The sequence below is a fragment of the Micropterus salmoides genome, unplaced genomic scaffold, assembly GCF_014851395.1.
Source record: "Micropterus salmoides isolate LMB-PRFRI ecotype aquatic unplaced genomic scaffold, ASM1485139v1 Ms_hic_scaffold_22, whole genome shotgun sequence".
NCBI classification, from domain to species: Eukaryota; Metazoa; Chordata; class Actinopteri; order Centrarchiformes; family Centrarchidae; genus Micropterus; species Micropterus salmoides.
Window position 1 is genome coordinate 15801161 of NW_024041373.1, and position 23026 is coordinate 15824186.

Consider the following 23026-nt stretch of genomic DNA (forward strand, 5'->3'; position numbering starts at 1 on the left):
TGACAGACTGACAGAGGACAGGTTGGCTCTTTAGCATCTCAAAGCATCTGGCCTCAATTCAGACATGAGAGGCTGCTGGAGAGTGGGGTGACCGAAGCCTAGATTAGTTTTTTTCTTTTTCCCTATCACATACACATATAACTGCAGAGAAACTCCCCGTGGGGGTTGAGAGAGAGAGCAGCCAGCAAATCTATTGAAATGGGATGACATGAAAGTAGCGACATAGCCCTGTGAAAACACTATGGTCATTTGGGGACACAAACTGTCAATCACAAGCTTATATATGGGTCCAGTGTGTTACTTTTACAATGTCTAGTTTTATTCATGAGTTGCCCTGTTAGTTCATCCACAGAGAGCATAGGCTGACAAAAAAAAATTTAGCTTGTAGGCACGTCTTTAAGGTATCAACATCGATTCTTCTGCTTTCTTTGCTAAATACAGTATCAGTGTCTTTCAACAAAAAAACAAAAGTTAGGTGAGGAGATTGATGCCACTTTTTTCGTACTGTAAATACTAAGCTACAGTCAGCAGCTACATATCTTAGCTTAGCTTATTTTAGCTTAGCTAAGCGTAAGACTGAAAAGAGGGGGAAACAGCTAACCTGGCTCTGTCTAAAGGTCATAAAATCCATCTAGCAGCACGTCTAAAGCTCACTAATAAACATGATATATTTTGTTTGTTTAATCTTTGCAAAAACCCCAAGTGTAAAAATGACATGTTGTGATTTTATGGGGGGGAGGGGCAAACTATTTCTTGGCCTGGAGCAGTGATTTCCTGGAGCCCACGCTGACAGTTCAATTCAAGACAGTTCCTTTAAAAAGTAAAATCAGGAACTATCTGATCAAGTAAAATATAAATAAGATCATGAATCTCACCAGACGCTTTCTTTTGCTAGCTTTCATTACATGATTTTTGATACTGGATGAGGACACATTTCAGTTTCCATACTCAGACCTAAACAGCACTAGAGTTGAAGACTGTTGGTTTGCAGTCAGCTGGCATGGGAGGAAACTGAGGTAACAGTATTTGAAAAAGGGGAAGATGGCTGACATTCCTGGTCCGCTCCAAATGTTAGATTTTCCAGGAGGATTTCCAGCCACTGACAGTTATCCAGCGGCGGTCAGTGGTCAGACCAGCAGACACTGGAAATACCAACAATGCCAGCGGTAGAGACACGGGGATTAGTCTGGTCAGTGAACTACTGTTTTTAGGATCAATGACCAGTTAAGCTTCAACTCCCTGACTTGGGCTTAATACAATAATTGGAGGCAACTTTGATATCTTATCAGTGTAGTGCAGGCCATTTTGTCTGTAGCACGGCTTTTACTGGAGTATATTTTGGGAAATCCAGGTGCCCAGGCTATTCTGACTTCTCATTGTCCCAAACGAGGAGAGAAGAGTAACGTTTTCCCTCCTAAACTTCCTTTCCTTCCCCCTCGCAGCTTTGGCTGTATGAACAGTGGGAGGCCATTGTCTCAGTTTAGCAGAGGGCATAGAGTAGAGAGAAGGGGGCCTGTAAACTCACGCTGAAAGCAACAACACTTTGACTGACAATGTGACCTATAAAGTGAGGGAGAACGAGGAGGGGGCAGTTACAGCAGTCTTGTTTGTAGGAGAGCTGTTTACTTAATACTTGTTCGTATTCCTTCAGTAAGGAATAGTACGCCACAACATATGAAATGGCTCAACAAAGGTGTCCCAGCTTTAGTGTGAAATCACTGATAATGGCTAAGGCTAAGAATATAATGCACACACACACACACACACACACACACACACACACACACACAGTGCTACTAACACAGCCATGAAAATGAGTTCCACAGCAGCTATTACATAAGCAGCGACGCCTCAGTTTTACTGTGCCAGCCTCGATGTATAATTCACTTCCTCTCATCTGAGAAAATATCTGACATGGCAAAGAAGTATTCAGACATACTGTCCGTGCCGCTGTAAACTCGAGAAAGATGGAGGGGGGACAGAGACTGGCGTGGAAAACACACATTCAGCAAACTGAACAGAAGCCAGGCCGACTTCTAATCTCTTGCTGTCTCTCGGTCTTCCTGTGTTTCTGTCTCCCCCTCTCTCTCAGTCTCCCTCCTTCAGCGTTCCACCATGCTTCTCAACTAGAGGCTTTACATAAATACCTGGCATGACATTTAGCTCGACGGGATCCCAGGAAAATAAGGCAGCAAAGAATAGGAAGTAGAACTGAATCAGAATTTTTTTTTTGGTATTGTGTTTGTTGGCAAGACATTTTAGTTGCAAAAATATGGACTGCTTTTTGTTCACCTACACCACAGAGATTCTGCTGTGCTGAAAGGGTGCAGTACATATGTTGTCACTACTGTGTGATGTTCATAAACCATTGTCCTGACATATTTTTCCCTTTGTTGCAAGGGAATACAGTATTTGCTCATCACTGGGGGGCCATACTACAGCTAAGAAGTAAAAACAACACAATGGAAGTAATATTAATTCTACTTTTTCATTCAGCAATATCAACGAAATATACGTGAACTCATACTTCTCTAGTTATCAAAAATGCCATGAGTTCTTACTTTAACATTATGGATGGAGCAAGGAACTTGTCGTTCTCTCAACTTAAAGTTGTAGTGCGAGGAAGAGGGACAAGAAACTATCTAAGAGAAATTGTGAATGAGAGATTCAATCAGGGATTTGTTTTTTCTACTTGGAACTGGATCCAAAATGGAACCAGCTATCAGAACCTAACCCCAATAGGAAGAGAATGAAAGGGGGGAAAACAAAGAAGGAACATATCAATCTCTCACTTCCTTTTATTTGGAGCTACTTTACTATATTTTGATACTGTACATACATACATACATACACACACACACACACACACACACACACACAAACAGAGGAGGCATGAGTCAACACGGCTGGAAAGGGTTACGTATGTAACCTGCAACATGTGACACACATTTACCTCATTTGTTTTGTTCAGAAGAGATGAGGTAACCCATCTTCTCAATCTCTGTGGCCACTCTCCCTTCCCTCGAGCTAAACTTTACGTCTGCGTTTGCGTCTCAACACCTGCCCGTTTACAGCCGCTGTGTTTATGGAGTAAAACGTCATGCTTCTTCTAACCCTGCCAAAATCCAGTCATGGTAATTACAGTCTTCTCTCCAGCGTTCACTCAAATAAAACCTTAACATGACACAGGTCAAACAGACAGCTACTACAAATAGTTGACTGAATGGACGGCCTTCAAACCGCTCTGACTATAAACACATCTGCTGACACATCACTCTTGGGCCATAACAAACTTGATAAGAAACTACAATATGTGGCCCAGGGCACAAAAGGAGTCTTGTAATTACACGCGTAGGAAAGACAGAAGAGAAACAACAGCAGCCTGTGTCTCCCAGAGTGCTTTGTCATCAAAAGAAACACAAAGATACCCGTTGAGTCTTCAGGATAAAAACATGTTTTGTAGAGGTCACGTTTCTTAGATATAGCCTAATTGTCTGGTAGAAATATATATATGCTGCCTCATGATCTTCAAAGTGAGTGTGTGTGCAGAAAGATTGAATAACACCTTCCTCCTCCTCCTTCCTCCTCCTCTAGGCCAACTGTCCAGAAGGTAGAACAGCTTTTCCAAAGGCTGAAATTTCAAATCGATACCCCAACAGTCTGTAATGAGCAGATTACCTATGGTCAGGATTAGAAAAACTGGGCTCACACACCACCGAAAAGTCATCATCCCACCTCAACAAATCTAAGCTACAGGGTCTGTTTGTTCCTGCTTCTGCAGGCCGAGCGTCTCCAGGGTCATTTAGAGCAGATACAGCAAACACCACTTCAGAAAACTAACCTAAAGTCAATGTTAGCTCTGAATCATCAACCAGCTGCCTTAAATCCCAGTCAAAATGACTAAAAACCAAGTTTTCCAGGGATTCTTTATATATGTATATTATTTGAACATTCAGGTCTCAGTGTATCCAGATTTAAAAGTCCTCGCCAACTTTTTGGCCTTCACTGGCATTCCTGAACTAGTTTCCAATCCTGTTAAAATCAGTGTTTCCATGTGGAATGGGCCTGCCAAGCAACTTTTGTCTCAAACTCTTTCCGTGACACATCTTCCATTATTGGCATTTTCGCAATTGACAGTCTCTGAAGTGGATTCACGCTGACTCAAGGTGATCATGAACACAAAGTTTCCTCAGGCAAATTTGACTTTATGTAAACAAAGCCTAACTGGAATAAAGAGCAGGGTATAGAGAGCCTGAGTTTAGAGAATTTAATTTTCACACACTCTCACTCACACACACACACACACACACACACACACACAAACTTATGCAGATACATGCACAACACAATCTGTTTCTTCCTCCACACTCACCCCAGTGAGAGCCCTGCATCGCTGCCTCCACTTGTCTCTCTTGGAAGAAAAAAAAAGAAAAATCACTTCAGTCTCTGTTGGCTCAGATTCTACACATCTATTCTTCTTTTTTACCTCGTCGTCTACCTCTCCTCTACAACACTCCAGCTTCCTGCCGTGCTTCCTGCCGTTGCCTCTGCGCGGCACCAGGACTTCATATCCCGACACGAGGACTTTCAAATGGAAGCCCCCTTATTTTCCTGCCCTGTCCTCTCCTCCTCCTCTCTCTTCTCACTTCACTCCACTGTTCCTCTTCTCAGCTTTCCTTCCCTGCTGTCTGCCTTAGCACCGCCCCCGCTCCTCATTCCTTCCCTCCCCTCTCTCACTTTTGTCTACCAGCCCCCCTGCCTCTAGTTTCCCTCTGTTAGCACACACACACACACACACACACACACACACACACACAACTCTCCTCCCCCTGTCTTTTTAGCCTGAGCTTCATCCATCCCCTTCTCTTTCACCCATATTCTCTGCATCAATACAATCCTGCGTCAGATACAACATTTTTAGAAATTGTGTCCACTGTTTCTGTTTGGTGGATCTGTGTGAAAGCATTTATCCTTTGGCTAAATAACAATGCTGTTAGACCCAATTGTGCAATTATCAAACACTGACTACATCAAGAGCTGCAACCGCTACAGAGGGAAGGCTGTGGGTCAATTCACTCATATTGGATAAGTTACATAACATGTTTCCGCTCATCTTTGTGCTTGCGCACTCCACATGCTGTCTTGTGCACATGAAGGTGAGCATGGGTATTATTTGGCAGGTAACAGACAGCAGGAAATGAATCAGTTTTGAGTGATGTGTTGAAGTTGTTTGTTTGGAGATTGTGAGACTGATGATGGAAAGAAAAATGTGTGTACAGTGAGATAGGCATACTGTAGCTATATTAAGGCTGCAAATTGAGAGTGTTTATTTTATTCCTTTTAATAATCCATAGAGCCCTCAGATTTAACCTGAAACCTGGTTGGGAACCAATCATCTAGTATGTGTCAGTAAAAAGTAAAAATGCTCATCACAAGTTCCCAAAGTGTTTTTCCCTGACCCCGAGGACATATTAAAATCATGGAAAATAAAGAAAAGCGGCAAATTCTCGCATTTGTGAAGCTTGAAACACCAAATGTTTGGCATTTAAGGCCATACTTATGGCGTGGCTTAATGAATGGCAATGCAGGACTGTTGGTCAGTGCAGCAGACTGAAAAATCTCAACTTTTGAGACGGAAGATATCCACAGTGCCCAGAGGATGAATCCCAATGACTTTAGTGATCCCCTGACTTTTCCTCTAGCTCCACCATGAGATTGACATCCGTGGTTTTCATTTCAGTTTTTCTAATAGGCTACTTTGGTTCATGACCAAATTTCTGCAAAACTAAAGACATCCCTATCAGCCTCAAATGTAACTGATAATTGACCATTTGCTAAGCCCCGCCCCCCTTAGTTACTGTTGCAAAGTCCGACAAACTGTCGGCGCTGCCACTGCCTATTAATGCACTCCCCGGAGAAATACTGACAAATTTGTTGGAAAAAGCGATCTCAGAAAGTGAGAGTTTTGCAGTTGTATTATACATTTGAAGGTTGTATTCAGGCTGTCAAACTGACTCAAACGGACGTGAAAAAAAATGAAAGATAGAAGCTAAAGCCTACCGATCCCCCGATGATTGAGACAAAAGACAACGATATTAAGGATCCACACCGCTCCTGTAAAGCTGGGTAGGCCTCTATTCATTATTACAATTGTTAAAAAGCACAACAGTAGGGATTTATAACGTTACATTCAGCAGGAAATTAGCTAGCGTTAGCTAACTAACATCACATTAGGAAAAACCCACAGCCTACATTTTTCTGAATTTATTTTAGGTTTTGGAAAGAGAATAAATTGTACTTCTCCTTTCAACCTCTCTGGGTAGCTGTGACTATTACAAGTGCCCCAGGAACAGCGTTTGACCATATCTATATAAATACGGTAGAAGAAAGCTAGAAAACGACTCCTTTTGCGTTCGAGTGAATGGAGCGCATCCAAGAAAGTGTCGGACCTCAGTTAGAATGAGTCCTATACTATACTATTTATTCGGGGCGTAGCTTAGCTAAGGGTCAATTAGCAAATGTTAGCATGCTAACATGATAAACAAAGATAGTTAACATGATAAACATGAATACATCAGCATGTTAGCATCGTCACCGTGAACATGTTAGCATGCTGATGTTAGCAAAGCCCCTCTGTGCCTATAAGTAGGCTACAGCCACATAGAGCTGCTAGCAGCTGTTAACACTTATTTGATGATGAAAACTGTTCAGTTAGGCCTTTCCCCCCATCAATTCATTATTTGATTTATTTCCTAACTGTTTAAGCTCTATGCTATTTATTAATCACACACAGTGCTCAGCAATGTGGTACACATCACTAACTAGGTTCATTGTTGTGTTGCTTCCATGGAAAACCAATAGCAGGGCAAAGTAATGCTAGAGGAGTGTGTGTGTGCGCGCGCGCGTGTGTGAGAGTGTCTTCTCTCTCTCTCTTTACTGGAACTTCTCTGTACCTCCCTCTGAGTCCCACAGTGGTATAACAAGTGAAAAGAGAGTATACTTCAGCTCTCTGACTTGGCACTTTACTGCCATTAACACAGCCCACCTCTCTGTGCTGAAAATAAAACACCAGAAAGCTTTTGAGTCTTTTATGCGTGTTTCACAGTAAGTGCGTGTGTGTGTGTTTGTGAGTCAGCAAGAGTTTCTATTTCAGCCTCCGAATGGGTAACTTGGAAAACTGAGAGTATCAGTTCAGTTTAACATGTTAAAACCTCGTATGAGTCAGCACAGAGTGGGAGAAAGAGTTTAAACTTGTTTATTAAGTGGAAACATACCACACACACAGCAGAGAATGTAGCTCTCTGTAATTTCACTCACATCTAGGGCTGCCCCCAAGTAACCTAAATGTTAGTCATTGAGAAGAGTCTTAGTCAACAAACTTTTCATTTATTTAAATTTAAATAAATACGAAAGTGTCAGGGGATCGTTGCAACATGGAACTACCTTTGTTTTGGTAAGTCCACAAGTATTTGTTCTTGTGAAGCTGAAAGTTTTTTTTTTTTTCCGTATTCTGAACAAGACTTGTGTGATGTTATACTGTGTTGAAATAAATTAACAAAATGTTCAGTCTCCTTGTTGATTGTTCCGACACATTCAGAATCATTACTGCTTGTCGTTAGCATCTAACAGACCGCTCACTTCATGCTTGTGTTTGTAAAATGTATACTTCAAAAGGCATATTATTACGGTTTTGTATTTCCCTGTAATGAAGCACAGTGTTAACAATGTTATTACTTTCTTTCGCTGCACTGGAACTCAAACCACTATTTGATGCTTCCAAAATATGCATTTAAATAATTAAGTCTGTAGAGTCTGGTCTTTTTATCCATTGTTAACATAAAAATAATCATTAGTGCAACGTTACCTTGTGAGAAACCTGTATAAACCAAAGTGAGTAGGACTTATACAGAGTCCTTTGTATTTTGAAAGTGACCTTGCCTAAGCAGCCGGTGGTTATCGTTGTGGGACAGCTAATGAAGGAAGGGGACAGCTGGGCTGGGACAGGCTGAGCTGGACTAGAGGAAAGACGGAGAGTAGAGGAGACAGCAGATTTGTAACGGAGACAGTGGAAAGAAGAGAGGAAGACAGCTGCTGCTGTGTTGACCACACATTATTATCACCCCACATATCTCAAAAACACTGCCCTTTACTGTGTGGCCTTGAGCTGATAGAAATGATAAGGGGCTCATGTCAGGAGTCAGTGTTGTGAGGCTGCTCATGGCTGAAAGAAACAAACAAAATTATTTTAAAGGAGTTCCATATTAAGTTTTGTGAAAGAGGGAGTGTAGCTAAAATTAGATTTGTGGCAGAAGTAAATAGATGAAACACACCTTCCGTGACTTTGCTGTCACCCGGCTGCCGTATGGAACAACACAGGCTCAGCACCAAATTCCTGACCCCTTGACCCCTCATCTCCTCCCTCCACCCCCCTGTGTCACACACTCCAAATGCCATCCATCTCCAAAACCAATCCCTAACCGGACACTTCAAAGACGGAGGCCAAGACCCCCATTACCATAAATGTGTGTGTGTGTCCATGTGACAAAGTGACCACCGTGGATCCCTCCAAACTCCAGCCCACACCACCAAGTCAGAACAATGATCAATGTCCATGGCTCCTCGAAAGACAGGAGAGAAAAACAACAACAACAGTGAAAGGAGAGAGAAAGACAGAAAGAAAAAGAGAGGTAGGAGTGTGGGGGACGCTTTAGTCAGCAAATACTGAAGGTCAGCGCTGTCAGAGAAGGGTTTTGTCTGCAGAGGGTGTTTTATTTTTGTGTGTGGTTCTTTACCTCAGAGTGACACCCAGTGCGCTCCTCCTGGAGGTCTGGGGCAGAAAGGGAAATGGCAAAGAGCTCTCATCACTTGCTCCTCTCTTCTCCTGCACTTTGTTCTGAGGGAAAACATAGAGAATTAATGTTAAACTGTTGACCCAAAATAACACTGATGTTTGCAGAATTTACATTATATTAAAATTTCAATAACAGATTTTTTGTGTAACAAGATATAAACACAGCACTGACATATTGTCACCTTTTAAGCTGATATGTTGAACTTGTTAGCAAACACTTCCTTATTTACATATCCAGCAGTTATGGAGCAACATTGTGATTCATCTGACAAATGGAAGGCCAATCTTCACTCTCTGTTTTTGGTCTCTACCAACTCCTAAGAGAAATAACTGACTCTTTAGCTGCTAAATGCTCCACTATGCTCACCAGCTAGGTGCTAACTGTGTCTTCTGTTTAGTGCTAAGCAGTGGGTTTTTGGAGTATGTTCATGTTTTTAAAGCCGAAACTGATGCTGAGAGTGGTGAGAGGGAACCATAACTGTAAATTTAAGGGCAGCTAAACAATAATTTCAAAGTCACTATAAAGCTCCGTATAGCCAAGGGGAGCTGCATGAGAGATATTTCTCTGTAGGCTCAACAATACCAGCGGTCCCTTTCACCTCGTCATTTGATACATTATTATAAAAATATGAATTGTAACTGCTTTAGGTATTAAGGGACGCTGAGTGGTTGCGGCGCAGACCATGAATCGCAATGTCCCCGCTATAAATTTTCATACATATATGAATACTATGATTTTACTATGATATGATTTTGTGTGTTCTTCTTCTCCTAAATGAGGGTTATATATTTTTTATTATCAGTTTTTATAAGAAAAGAAGGTAATAATGCAGTGGTGCTTGGTGATGCATTGATTTTTGTTGTTTTGTAATATCCTAAATTAGCTTAAGTTGATGAATTCCTCTGTGTATTCATTTTCTCAAAATATTTTTGTGTAAATATATTATATGCCACAGTACAGACTGTAGTGACATAGTGAAGCTTGATTTTGTCACTATTGCCACCCCTGAATATAACAGAAAACATGGGGTCTTTTCTTCCATCTGTACACTGGAGGGTTTTATGTTTTTTCCTCCAAAATGATCCTTCACCCTCCCTTTTATAATTTATGCTTTTTTATCTTTCGATCTCACCCCCCTTTTTCTCTTTGCTTCCTCTCCACCACCCTTCCACTCTCTCCACAAGCAGGTGATGAGGTAATCAGTCTGCTTGTTACAGTCTGATAAGTGATACGATACAACTATTGATTTTGGCCCCAGTGTCCCGGTGCAGGGGTCAGTCCCGCCACGTCGCCCTGCTGCCAGGCCGAGCCTCAGAGCTGCTTTCAGGAGCCACAAACAGATGCTGACTGGGCTCTTTCACACCTATTGTCACAAACACACAGACTGCAGCAATATGGACAGATTTTCCCTCAAATAAAAAGTATTGTCAAGAACTCAACTTTTTCTCCAGCACCCAGCACAAAACTTCATCGGCTATGGAGATGCTACAAGAATGCTAATTTAATCCATCCATCGTCAACCGCTTATGCTGCATACAGGGTCGCGGGGTGCTAATTTAATTTGGAAAGCATAACATAATGTAAAACCTTTTAAACTAAATCAGTAGGGATGGGGATCGATACCCGGTTCTAAAAGGACCCGGTTCTGAAATTTCTTAAAACCCCAAAATTAATAAGCTTATCAATACTGCCATCAACACTAGCGGGTCCTATAATGTAACGTTATGCTTTGAGCTTCCAAATATTAAAACCAAATGTTAAAAACAAGCTAAATATAAAGCTGTCTGTCTGGAGCATAATGTTAGACTGCTCAGTAGTCTTAAAATCTGGTAGGGCTGTCCCTGACACAGGAGTCACTGATAACGTTAGGCAAATTATGTGCTGTTTTTTTGTGCGGGGGGGGGGGGTGTAACACAAGGTAGCTCACTAGTAGTCACTGTAACTTACACGGTACCTTTCCAGTATTCCAGATTCTTATTGTTGACCCTTTTCTCTCTGGTAGTTCTATGTAAAATCAGACGTTGAGCACACCCATATCGACAAAATGGTATGATCCTTGTTTCAGCGCGAAGCTTCAGTGTAATCAGGCGCATCGAATCTTCGACTATTTAGGGTCAGCCCTAAAATCTTGGCACATTGTTGAAAACTCAGCTGCTGGCTGAGATAAACCAGCCGCTCCTCCTTTGACCAGGTAATGTTACCTGCAGGCAGTGAATAACAGCAGAGAGGGAGGAGGAGGAGGAGGAGGAGGAGGAGGAGGAGGAGGCAGCAGCGAAAGAGTAGGGACTGACACAGACTGATGTATGAGTTTTTATCATAGACTGAATATAAGAAAGGTTTTTATTCTTTCTAAACATCACTCACTATTGTGATGTCAAATATTGAGTTTGTATAGTGACTTTGCTGCAACATTTAGCTGTATTTAAAATATTAAAGTATAATCCTATAATTAAATTAAAAACAACCAGGCAGTTAATATGCACACTGCAAAATTTGTTATAACAATGTTATCGCACCCTCAAACTGTGCAGGCCTACCTCAGGCCCTTTGGGCCAGGTCTTACCAAATACCCATCATCAAATAATAGTAAAGTGTGTTGATAGTAGTATTGATAAAAGAATCGGATCATTAAGCAGTCTCAATAAGGGTATCAATATCAATAAAAATTAACAATCCCCATTCCTATAAATCAATGTAATCCATTTCATTCTGACAAATTATCCCATAAAACATGATTATTGATTAACCTTTAGATTTCTTGATATCTCTGATGTAGCTGACGTTTTTAAGAAGCTCAAATAGCAATATGGAGCAAACATGAATTGAAATCATGTGTCGGTCTCACAAATTTACAGTATGAATTGATTTCCAAGAAATCTAGTGGTCAGTTAGGCTTTAGGCCGAGGTACGACTGATTAAAGTGGCAATCAGGATCTGGGATTTCTGCCATTTGATGATTATTGTGTTTCAGCCATCTGCGGTCTGATTTGAAGCTGCGTGACTTGTAGTTGTTACTGTGAACACCAGTGAGACAAAGTGCAATCATCTGCAGCTGAGCATGGGGTAAAGACAGCAGTCTGTCCTGACAGGGAGCCCCCAGGAGGACAGATGGTCAGGGTCTTCCCTAAGGGACACAGAGTTGGGGGTGATATTGGTGAGCTAACAGGGTGGGGGTTAAGTTAGTTGTTTTCACTCAAAACGACAGATGGGAACCTCATGGTGGTGACTACCAAAGTCAGAAGGATTCATCCCCAGAGAACCATGAATGTCAACAAAATTGCATGCCAATCCATTGTAGGGTTTTCCTGCATAGAGCATTAAGAGGCAACCGCCACTGTCAAATTTGGTCCTGCCTCCAGCTCTCAACAAAACTGACAGGTGTCTTCATAGTAAACACTATTTTTTAATGAACGTTGCACTTTGTGGATTTCTGTCATTTGTAACTGCAGCTGCGGCATTACGCTGATGTGGTGACGCTGTTTTGCAATCAGCACAGTACACCGGTAAAGACGCTGCCAAAACATCCAAAGAGGAAGAAAAGAGCTGTCTGTGTGGCCGGACCGCAGCACAAGGGCCGCTGTACTTTCAAAGCGAAAAGGCGCGACAGTGTTTCCACTGGTATCGTCTTTGCATCACAGCAAAAATAATCACTAAAGAAAACAAAACTGATTTTCAGTGGCCTGCTTGTTGTCAGTTTTACATGTTTTCATTTTCATATAACCCACTTCAAGGCCAAGAGACACAAACACACACGCCTCCTTTCAATGCGCTCTAGATGATCTCTAATCAGGAAATGACATCTCAACCTGTATGATGGGCTGATCTGAACCCATAGGTGCAGATTAGATATAGATTATTAATCGTTTAGATCACTGGTAGATAGATTACATCTCTAGTAGCATATGTCTTCACTGCAGGGACCCCACTTTATGTGAGTACATTGACACTATGATTAAGGATTGCACTCCTACAGGGTGCTGCAGTACTAACTTCCTCTGATGGTGTTATTAAGGTTATGCGGCCTGTGTGCCTTGGGTTCACGCTGTTAATCACAGTGCCTCCAATGTTATATTGGTTAGTCCAAGTCTCTGCTGTGTTTCAGTGCCGTTCTAATAAGGGATGAGTGAAGGAGAAAGTAGCTTCCGTCACACAAAAGGCGTGGCTAAATCTGTGCCAAGGTGACTCTTGCAGAATGAATGAGTTAAGCTCAGTCCTAAAACACGTCACACATGTGAACACAAATTTTAGACATATCTAAGCAAGGGTGAGCATTTGGGGTGAAATGTTGGTATATGTCTTTTTAGACTGCCAAATCAATACTGCATATAGTTCTATAGTGCATTTTATGATAAACTATTAAAAGGTAAAATAAATAGGGCTGCAACTAAACATATTGTCTATTTTCAACTAATCCACCAACAATCATCTTGATTATTTGGTCAATTGTTAGCGTTTTGTTTGTAAAATGTAAGAATAATCCACTGAATTACATGCCACATAAATCACGCTACTTCATCACATTAAAGCCAAAACTAAATGCAATAGCAAATCTTCTCAGTGATTTGCCCACAATAACCAATTAGAGAATTGAAACAATCAACTGATCAACAGAAAAATGCTGTTTTTCAAGCATAAATGCCCAAAATTCTCTGGTTGCTGCTTCTCAAATGGCAATCTGAAGAAGTCAAGTGGGCTTTGGGAAATTGTTATTTGTGCATTTTCCACAACTTTCTGACATTCTATAAATCAAACCATTAATTAATAATCAACAAAATAATCACCTGACACTTGATTAATACAACCAGAGACATTTAAGTGAAAGCTAGCCCAGTATAAACTGAAAAATTGCTATCCTCTCACAGTATAAATTGTCATATCGCTCATCCCCAGACATTTCTGTTAAATTATGGAGCTGACAAGTCAACAGCACTACACCAGTTTCTACACCAGAATAGAATCAATGGGAATAGCAAAAGTGTTTTACCTGACTGAACAGAGCAGTCAGATAATGCAATTTCTATGTATCTCTCTTTCCATTTTTGCTGTCATTAACCTAACACTCATATAGTGTTCTGTGCCTGGCACCGCCGCTGTCGTTTTTCCAAGAAAGTGGAAAGCTGCTTTGTTGCCATAATGTGCCTTGTGTGATGTTTGGCCCACTTTCCAGCCTGCTTTCATTGTGTAAGCACACATACATAAAACATGATTTGCTGCTTCAATTTCTGACTTTTATTCAGCAGGGATTTGGTGGCAGACAACATCAGAGCCACGAAAAGCAGAGCAGAGCAGCGGCGTAATGCAACTCTCCCTCTGATCCTCTGAGCGAGGGAGACGAAGACAGAGAGAGAGAGAGAGAGCTGGCGACGTTACAGAGAACAACGTTTAATCACTGACCTCTAGACTTACAGCTGAAGACAAATGACCATGATTAATGAGGGCCATTCATCTTAAAGGTTAAGGAAAAAAACACAATGGGAACTGCATTTGCCCAAGCTGCACTGATAGATCTATCTGCTGTATATATTAAACTCCAGTCCTGTTAGTTTGCACAGTTCTGATCAAGGAGCTCAGGTCAGGCTTGGTGTAGATCCAGTACTGTTCACTAGAGGGCAGCCCGTCTAAGTCTGGCAACTGTAATGATGGCAGCACTCAATTAAAACTGATTTGATGTTCAGGGACCCTAAACCTTAGAACAAATAATAGAAGTTATAGAAGAAATAATAATAAAAAATAATGATCTTAAAACCTCCTGTACAAGATGGGGCCCTCCATCTTTGTTCTAAAGTATTCCATAAAGAATCTCTTTCACCTTAATCCAGCAATGTAAACCTAGAAGAAAAGCATGAAATAAGACCAGAGCACAGTCATGAGCAGTTATTGAAATGAAACCATCTGAGAAGTTTAGAGGGGAAATCACTCTTAGACACATGAAAATGTGACAAGAGACCCCAAGGGTCACAAGCCAAAAAGAAACCTCTGCTGTGTTTTTTAATGTAAAATCTTAAACTGAAAAGTAACTAGAGCTGTCAGATAAATATAAAATTTACATATTTCCTTCTGAAATGTATAGAGTAACACAAAATGGACTGCCAGAGGAGAATGACCTCATCACGTTCAGTACTCAATCCTCCCTGAAGTGAAACAGCTAAATCGATACACTCCTCCTCTAACTCTCCTCTCTCTCCACCCTGTAATGTTCCTCTAAGATTTCAGATCTTAAGTCGTCCTCCTTGGTGGCCAGATTAGATGAGATGACATGAGATCGGGCTGAGAGTGGAGGTCAGCAGCGGTCGGTCAAATCTATCTCTGTAACCGATCTTAAGCGCAGCAGCTGAAGCTCGGCCACAGCTGAACACAATCAAACTCTAGTATGAAAATCTTACTAGAAAAAAAAGGATGATCTTGTATGTTCACAGACAGCTGATGACTAATGAGCGTCTTCTGTGGGGTAACTGTGAGACGCGGGCAGGAGGAGACTGGATAGAGGAAATAAGGAGAAGGGGATATTAACAAATGAGAAAAAAGACTGTAGGAAAGTTTTCATTTGCCTTTTCAGCGCTTCAACCGCAGCTGGAGCCAAAAGCTTTGTCTTGGCTTTTGTCTGTCTCCAGTTCCATCAGCCTGCCCCTGTTGTTCTAACAATTTGTCCGTCTGGAGGATGTGATTAATCTCCTTTCATTCACACACTCTGTCTCCTCTCATGTTATTCTCTCTGTCTTTAGCTTTTCTTCAATTATTTCAAATACATTTCTATGCACAGATTCCCTCTTTCTCAGCATAAAGGAGTTGGAACATTGTATATGGAATTGCTTAGAACATGTGGTAGATGACAGACAAAAGATCGGCACATACTTCACAGAAACACACTGAAACACCTGTTTACATCTGGCTGCACTTGAACTGTACATTGAAGTTAAACTCGGAGAAAGCTGAAAAGAGAAACAGCACCTGCCACACTTCCCGGTGGCTGCATGTTTCACCACCCATGACTACCCCACACTGGTTGGTGCTGTCACAAGAACACATGGAAACCACTGCTGACAGTGCATCTGTACACAAATACTCCACTACAATCAAAAGTCCTGTATTCAAAATTCTACTAAAGGGAGGAGGTTGGATGGGTCAAACACAGGACAAGAAGACCTCTATTCGTTTCTCATCTGAAACCAATACTTAAGTTACATAACACGACTTATATAAGTACTTATTTTAACCCAAACCATAATCTTTTCCTAAACAACTGCGACAGTTTCACAAGCACATGTTCTCAACATGCTTTACTTTGAAATTCTAAAGGCATATTTGTTATTGCTTGCTTCACCGTTGAGCCCTGCATGTGCAAAACTGACATTACAGCATCATAGTTTGAAGCGTACGGCCAGTGACCAAGAGGCAGTATTTGATAAGTTGCGAGTAAGACCTTCTTGGCATTTTATAAACATATGTTTTAGTGATATGAAATCTGAATCTGAAAAGTAAGTAATAGGCCCAACTGTAGCTGCCAGATAGATGTAGTGCAAGTACAATATTTTCTTCTGAAGTGTCATGGAGTAGAAGCATAAAGTGGCATAAAATGGAATTACTTAAATTAAGTACATGGATCTCAAAATTGTGCTACACTACATGGCAGGAGTGACAGCATAAGAGTGATTATTGTCTGGCTCTCTGCAAGCGTGCAGATGCCTCCACATGTACATGTTGTGAATGCTTGCATTTATGTGTGTTCATGAATGTGTGTCTGCATATGTGTGTCCTCTGCAACGGCCGCAGTAAGTGTTATTGGAGCAGGGTGAGCCGGGAGCAGGAACAGCAGAAACAAACGAGGTCCTGTGCAACACCAAGACTGTTCCATGAATCATCCAGGAACTTACCCAGTAGCTGGCCAGTCCTCGCAGCCTTCAGCTCACAGTTAATAACTTCCCATTGATCATCCCACAACGTTTCCCATCGTAGGCTGATTATAAAAACAAAAAATCCCTTTGGTTTTAGCCATATTCCGACCAAAAACACAAGTAAATATAGATGGCCAGTGTTTAGAATTCGTGTTATCATCTTAAGGTACGAAACCAAGTTGTTTTGTTTTGGACCAAACCAGTGTGAAAATGAAACGAAAATCACCCTGAGCCAGCATTGCTACGGTGAATACATAAATAAACTAAAAATAGTAATTTGCAGAAAAACTGAACACCTCCTATACTTAGTTTAAAGCAGGAGCCATTTCTCTGCCTGTGTAATGTGTATTTGTGAGTGTGTGTGCTTTTGCCTGCAGTAGGTACAATAAACAAGTGCACTGATGTCATCCAAGTCAGCCAGAAGGGAAGCCCACAGTTTCATGTAGTAGAGGGAACACGTTTCTCAATCTGAAACACATGCATTCACCTGCACGTGTGCTTGTAGCTGTATGTATGTGAGAGGACGGGGTGGGAGAAAAAAAAAAGAGAGCACAGATATGCAAATATGATCTAAGAACAAAAAAGAACCTGAAGGACACGGGAGATTGTGCACAGTTAATTTATTCACAAGATCAAGTAAAATCAGGGAGAAGATGTTGTAACAAAAACAACTTTGGGGTGTGTTCACTGTTTGATTTTGTGTGTGTTTTAAATTGATCACGTCGCTCACTGCCTCAAAAGGTTTCACCCACTGAGCTGAGTGGCACGCAATTTCACCCACAGCATTCACAACATATTTATTTCAGACACTGTTTGACGGTTAACTCTAGCACCTCAGCGCCTCAAACACACACACACACACACACACCGTTACTGTGTAATTATCTTTTACTCGTTCTTTAGTCGCAAAGGTCAGCGTACTCACGTTTTCGTGACCTATACTGTATATGTGTGTGTATATAGAGTTAATGGAGACTGACATGAAGACTGACATGGATGCTGAGCTGTGCTGCGCTGGGCCAGGCGGTCTAACCCAACAGCAGGGATAAACTATAAATAGACTATCTCATCCATCCCCAGCACTCCCCTGTCCCTCTTTTTTCTCCCGCTTCCTCTTTTCCTTTATCTGCAGACTTTTCATTCACTCTCTTTCTCAACAGCTTTTTGCTTTCCATGTCCTCCTCCAACTCCGTGTCCCTTCTGAATTTTTGTCCCTCGCCTACATCATCTCCCCTCCTTGTGGTCTCTCTGAAACACCATTTTTAGTCTCCTTCTGTCTCTTCTCTTTTAAGAGAAGATATCCAAATTACTGGAGTAACAAATAAGCCAAGAGAGGGAGAGAGTGTGTGGGATGGGGGAAAGGGGGAGATGGGCTGGTTGGGGGGGGAGACAGAGTTATGTAAGCGAGGCTAATCCCCTCCCAACCCTGCATAGTAAATGAGACAGGATCACACTGGCCTCATTTCAGACGTTCATCTCTGCATCCGCAACCGCTGCTACCCATCCAAACCGCCCTGTCTCCACCTTAGTCTATCTGTTTGATCTTTGACAGCAAACCACAGCTACGTTTAAACTCCACTAGCAAATCCCGCTCTGCTGACTTTGAAGGGAGGTTTGAAATTTAGATGAGCTTCAATTCATGGTGTAATTGCCGATATGCGTCCCTTCCTCAGGCTTTTCTTTACCCTCATATCAACAATAACATCTGATTTTTTGAAAGCTCTAAACTATAAATATTCCAAATCCTTTCTAGCATCGATTGCTAAAAGTGGAGCTAAAGTAACAACATGTGTTCAAACTTTATGATGCAATAAAAACAAAAGCCTAGTTCCCCCCATGTGAACCTCACCCTTCCAGCCCTCTCTTCTCAACTCTAACCCGACTGTCTGACCTCTCCTCAACTCAGTCCCCTCTTGCACGACACCCAAACACCCAGACACCTTAATCTGTTGAGGTATGTTTAGCTCAGAAAGGTCAACGAAGTCAGCAGAGCGACCTCATAACAGCAGGCTGCCTATCAGGCATTACAGCACACAGCCACTGAATCATCTTGCTTTTAGTGCTCATTAGCAAATGTTAGCATGCTAATATGATCAATTACGTAAGAACATGGTAAACATCATACCTGCTTCAGCATTTAGCCCAAAGCACTGCTGAGCCCAAGCACTGCTGAGCCCAAGTACAGCCTCACAGAACCTGTTAACACAGCTGAAGGCTCTTGTCTAAATAAAATGTGTTAGCTGTACTTTTCAAGGGTATTATGAAACAATCAGGGTTATTAGAGTGTATTCGTTGTCATTAATGTATTCAATGTAAATGATTTATGAACGCTCACTAATGAGTAATATGCTCCATGAATAAAAACGATATTTCAACGTGCCAGGCTGTGAAAAGGATTGCTTTGTTTGGCATACTCTCTTCTTCTTCCTTCTTCTTTGAGAGCCCAAATGATACGAAATTTCAATATCTAACAGTTTAAAGAGTAACTTAACATCATCACCAGCGTGTGAAACCGTCTATATAAGCCACTGGTAGACGATCCACAACTTGACAACCCCAACTTTTGTCCAGAATGGATTATTACTCCACCTCTCCAATCCTCCTGCTCAGACAGGACGCTCCACTAAACTTTGACCTACTTCTGTCTGTCCTAAGTCTGGGCCAAAGGGGTGGGGGGTAGGGGACGCCAAGACCCCAAACACAGTGAGCTTCACGGCTATGCAGCCCATTAATAATAATATGAATCTCAAAGGCTTATTTTGACAATACATCTTTTGAATGTCACATCACAGAGGGAAGCTGAGGGAGGCTTGTGAATGTGTGCATGTAAAAGAATCACACTGGACTCATTGTTTAGTATTTAAAATTTAGCTGAGCATACACACACACACACACACACACACACACAGAGTATATCTCATGCTAAGAACTTGATATCACTTTTCTGCTGATCAGCCACAAGGCAAACCTTGTCCTTCATCTTTTTATCCGCACTGTGTCTCTCATTTCCAAGAAATCTCACTCAGCAGATGTACACAATCCTCCATAACCAATTCTCTGCAGGATAAGGCAGAGCAGACAAAGACATTGCGACACAAAGGCGGACAACACCTTCAGGATTCAGCTCCGTCAGTCTGATTCCAAGTCCCAATGAAATGGAGCTGAAACCAGTGACAGCATCACTTCATAAACTGCAGCTATGTTTAAAGTCTGCACAGGACAGCTTCAGGGCCAGCTGAGTCCTGGCAATTCATGTGCGATGGGGCCGCTGAGGGATGAGGGCTGGCTCAAATGAAAGGGTGGTGGGAATTATGTTACAGAGACCACGGCTGGGACGGCATCCTAGAGATTCCCGGAAGAATTCTGGGAACATTAGGGCCCAACATGTGTGTATGAGAAAGAAAGAAATGGAGGCATGAACGACAGTGGGGGAAACATCTGTCAGCAATTAAAATGAAGGGATCGTTCCCATAGTTTATGCAGAGATACATTGGGGTCATGATGCAAACACTTTCACATGGGTAAAACTTCCCTGCCTAGTCAGCTGATTCAGGAATGGGGGAGGGGCGCTGTGTGGTACGCACTGTGCCGAGGGGTCATCTTGCAGATGCATCCTCCAAGCTGGCTTCACTCTGCCGAGTAAAACACACACACACACACACAGGGGAAGTAGCTGGCCAAGAGGGTGGAGGAAATCTAATCTATAAATCAGACACATGTCCAAACAACTGGGTGTCAACAGATCTTTGCTTATGGTATTATCTCAGAGGTGCCCCGCTGTAACATTCTGCACTGATTCAATTCTGCTGAGATACTTGTTTCAGACAAGGGCTGAGAAAGAAATCTGAGGAATCAGAAAGACAAACAGACAAAATCATATCTGAGAGGCTCCTCTCAAAAATTACAGCCAAACCAAACCAGCAGGATCCGATGAGCTTTTAAACCAGATCAATGATTCATGTTTTGCTTCCCTTGCTGGCACAAATCAGGTTTCCAATAGAGGCAAATCAACAAACAGCTTAATCAATGGCTTTCTCACTTGTAAGGAAGCTGGGTTGTTAGTCAAATAGAAAGCTCAACTCTGACAGAGGATTTATTCTCCGATTGCAAGCTAGAAGAAGAAAAATGTCTCTGGACTGAACAATTCAAAGATACTAGATATTGTTGCAGCTGCAGGTCGTCTCCAGCCAGTCGTCTCTCGACCTCCTAAAACTGTTTCTCTGCTACCAGGCAATGAGCCTCAATTCTGGACATCACACTTGTTTCATCCATCAATCTTGTGTTTGTGTGTATCTGTGGGTGTGTGTGTGTGTGGTCTGCTGTTTCAGCACTGGCCATTTCGGCCCTCGTACATCAACTTCCTGACAGCAGTGCAGTGACGCTTTGTGACATATGAGGCCACTTTAGCTTCTCCTCGGAAGTCGAGAAGGAGTGCTTTGCTCAAATGGATGAAAACTGTTTCCATGTCATGTCATGATGGTGCTCATATTTGGCACACAGGACAGCTGCTGCATTTGTACACTTCCAAGGTTGATATCTACTTACATAATACCTGTGATTTTTTGAGCATTGTAACATAAACAGAGCTTCAAACTGTAATTTCAGTGAGTAATAAATGTTTTTCTAGGTTATCCTTGAGACGCGGTGAACAAACAAATGCATTTTGAGAAACACAGTTTGATCGGCCTTCTAATGGATGTTTCACTAGCAAGGACAACGCCATCAACAAGATGCGTTTAAACTATTTATTAACAAAACCAAAAATATTGTGTGCCAGGCCGGAACTCGCTTGTATTTGTTTGGTTTGCTGCTGCACTGTGGGGAAAATTCAGAGGGGAATCTGCAGTAGAACCCGGGAACAACAGACCCCCCTCAGGACTCAACAGAGACGAGGAAGGAGAGGAAGGGGGAGACAGAAGAGACACAGGAGAGATGAGTAGGGAAGGAGGGGTGCAGGGTTAGGTGGGTATTTACAGGAAAGCCGGATGTGGCATGATTAAGGTGGTCCTGCTCCTGAAACTAGATAGCTCCAACTGGAGCAGTTAGCAGACTTCAACACTCCTGGTTCTATGTGATCTATGCCAGAGCTCTGCATACTAATGTCCATTATACTTATTCCACTTTGCATTGATTCTGTCTCTTCTTACAGACTGTAATGGCTTTCAGAGCCCATCTGTGCCTGCCATTTCAGCTATCAGATTCCAACAATAATTTAATTGATTTGCAATCTACTTATGCAAAAAGAAACAACAACAACAAAAAAAGACATTTTGAGTCTCCTTTCAGGTTGGAAAAGGCTCTGCAAAAGCATTATAACAGACCAGCAATGTGCGAGTTCATGGGGTATTTTATGGCTGCATTTGGGTGTTTTCTGCCAATGACATGCTAATGACAGGCTGAGACTGAGGACAGCCTGACGATGACAGAAGAAGTCCACCCAAGTCAGTACAGCCACACCTTGGGGATGATGAATAGGCAGATGTCTGGGTGAGGTCCCATACTGTAGCTCCATATTCCTCTTCAGTTAGATAGTTTAAGTTATAGATAAGACATGCTAAGGCCCAGCAGTGCTTTGAGCTAAATGCTAACGTTTAGAGGTTCACTATCTTAGTTTAGCGTGTTAGCATAAAACATTTACTAATTAGCATTAAACTCTCTCAAAAAAGCCTTCTCGGTCCTCCTTCCTTTTTTCTATTCATGGCAGAGATGACTGTATTTGAGATTAAGTGCACTGCACAAACCTGGTCAGTACACAAGTGATGGCCTCACTGCAATCACTCACCTAATGAAATGTCTTTCTATTAGTAATTGGACAGTCTGCATAATGTTAGGGTCTGAATAACCTGGATTTAAAATGTCAGAGTGGTAAACACTTCTTTCATTCATTTTGAGAGATTTGTGAGATTAACAAAGCGCCTTGTAAAGCTGAAACAGCTCAGCTGTCTTTCATGTTATACAGGGTCGGAAATGCAAAAAGTCCTCGTTCTATCTCGTTTAAGGCTGTGTTCATTCTTGCAATGGACAGTTTGTGCATCCATGTGTTTGCAGGAAACAATCACCACATGTCACTTGTTGGGGGTTTTGCCCACTGACTACATTTCCCAGTGCAACATTACTGTAAAGCTGATGATACACAGAGCAACTTTTAGCGCAATCGTGCAGGGCAATGTTGCCGTCAATGGTAATGAGTAAAGATTACTACCGTAATCCCCTTCCCCCACCACTCCGCCACCCGCCCCGCATCCGTCGCTATCTGTTCAAAACATAGTCGGTCTTTCCACT

The 23026-nt window shown here is 42.0% G+C and overlaps 1 protein-coding gene across 2 annotated transcripts in view; it reads right to left on the minus strand.

Annotated features, from left to right (window-relative positions):
• LOC119917187 (leucine zipper putative tumor suppressor 2 homolog) overlaps nt 1–23026 on the minus strand; it is a 44007-nt gene that overhangs the window by 17335 nt on the left and 3646 nt on the right. Inside the window, exon 2 of one of the 2 annotated variants that reach the window (XM_038737342.1) lies at nt 8793–8893. The gene's annotated coding sequence lies outside the window, so the exon portion shown is untranslated. Of the gene's footprint in view, nt 1–4372; nt 4656–8792; nt 8894–23026 lie in introns of those variants that run through there. The other variant, XM_038737341.1, reaches the window with a different exon arrangement.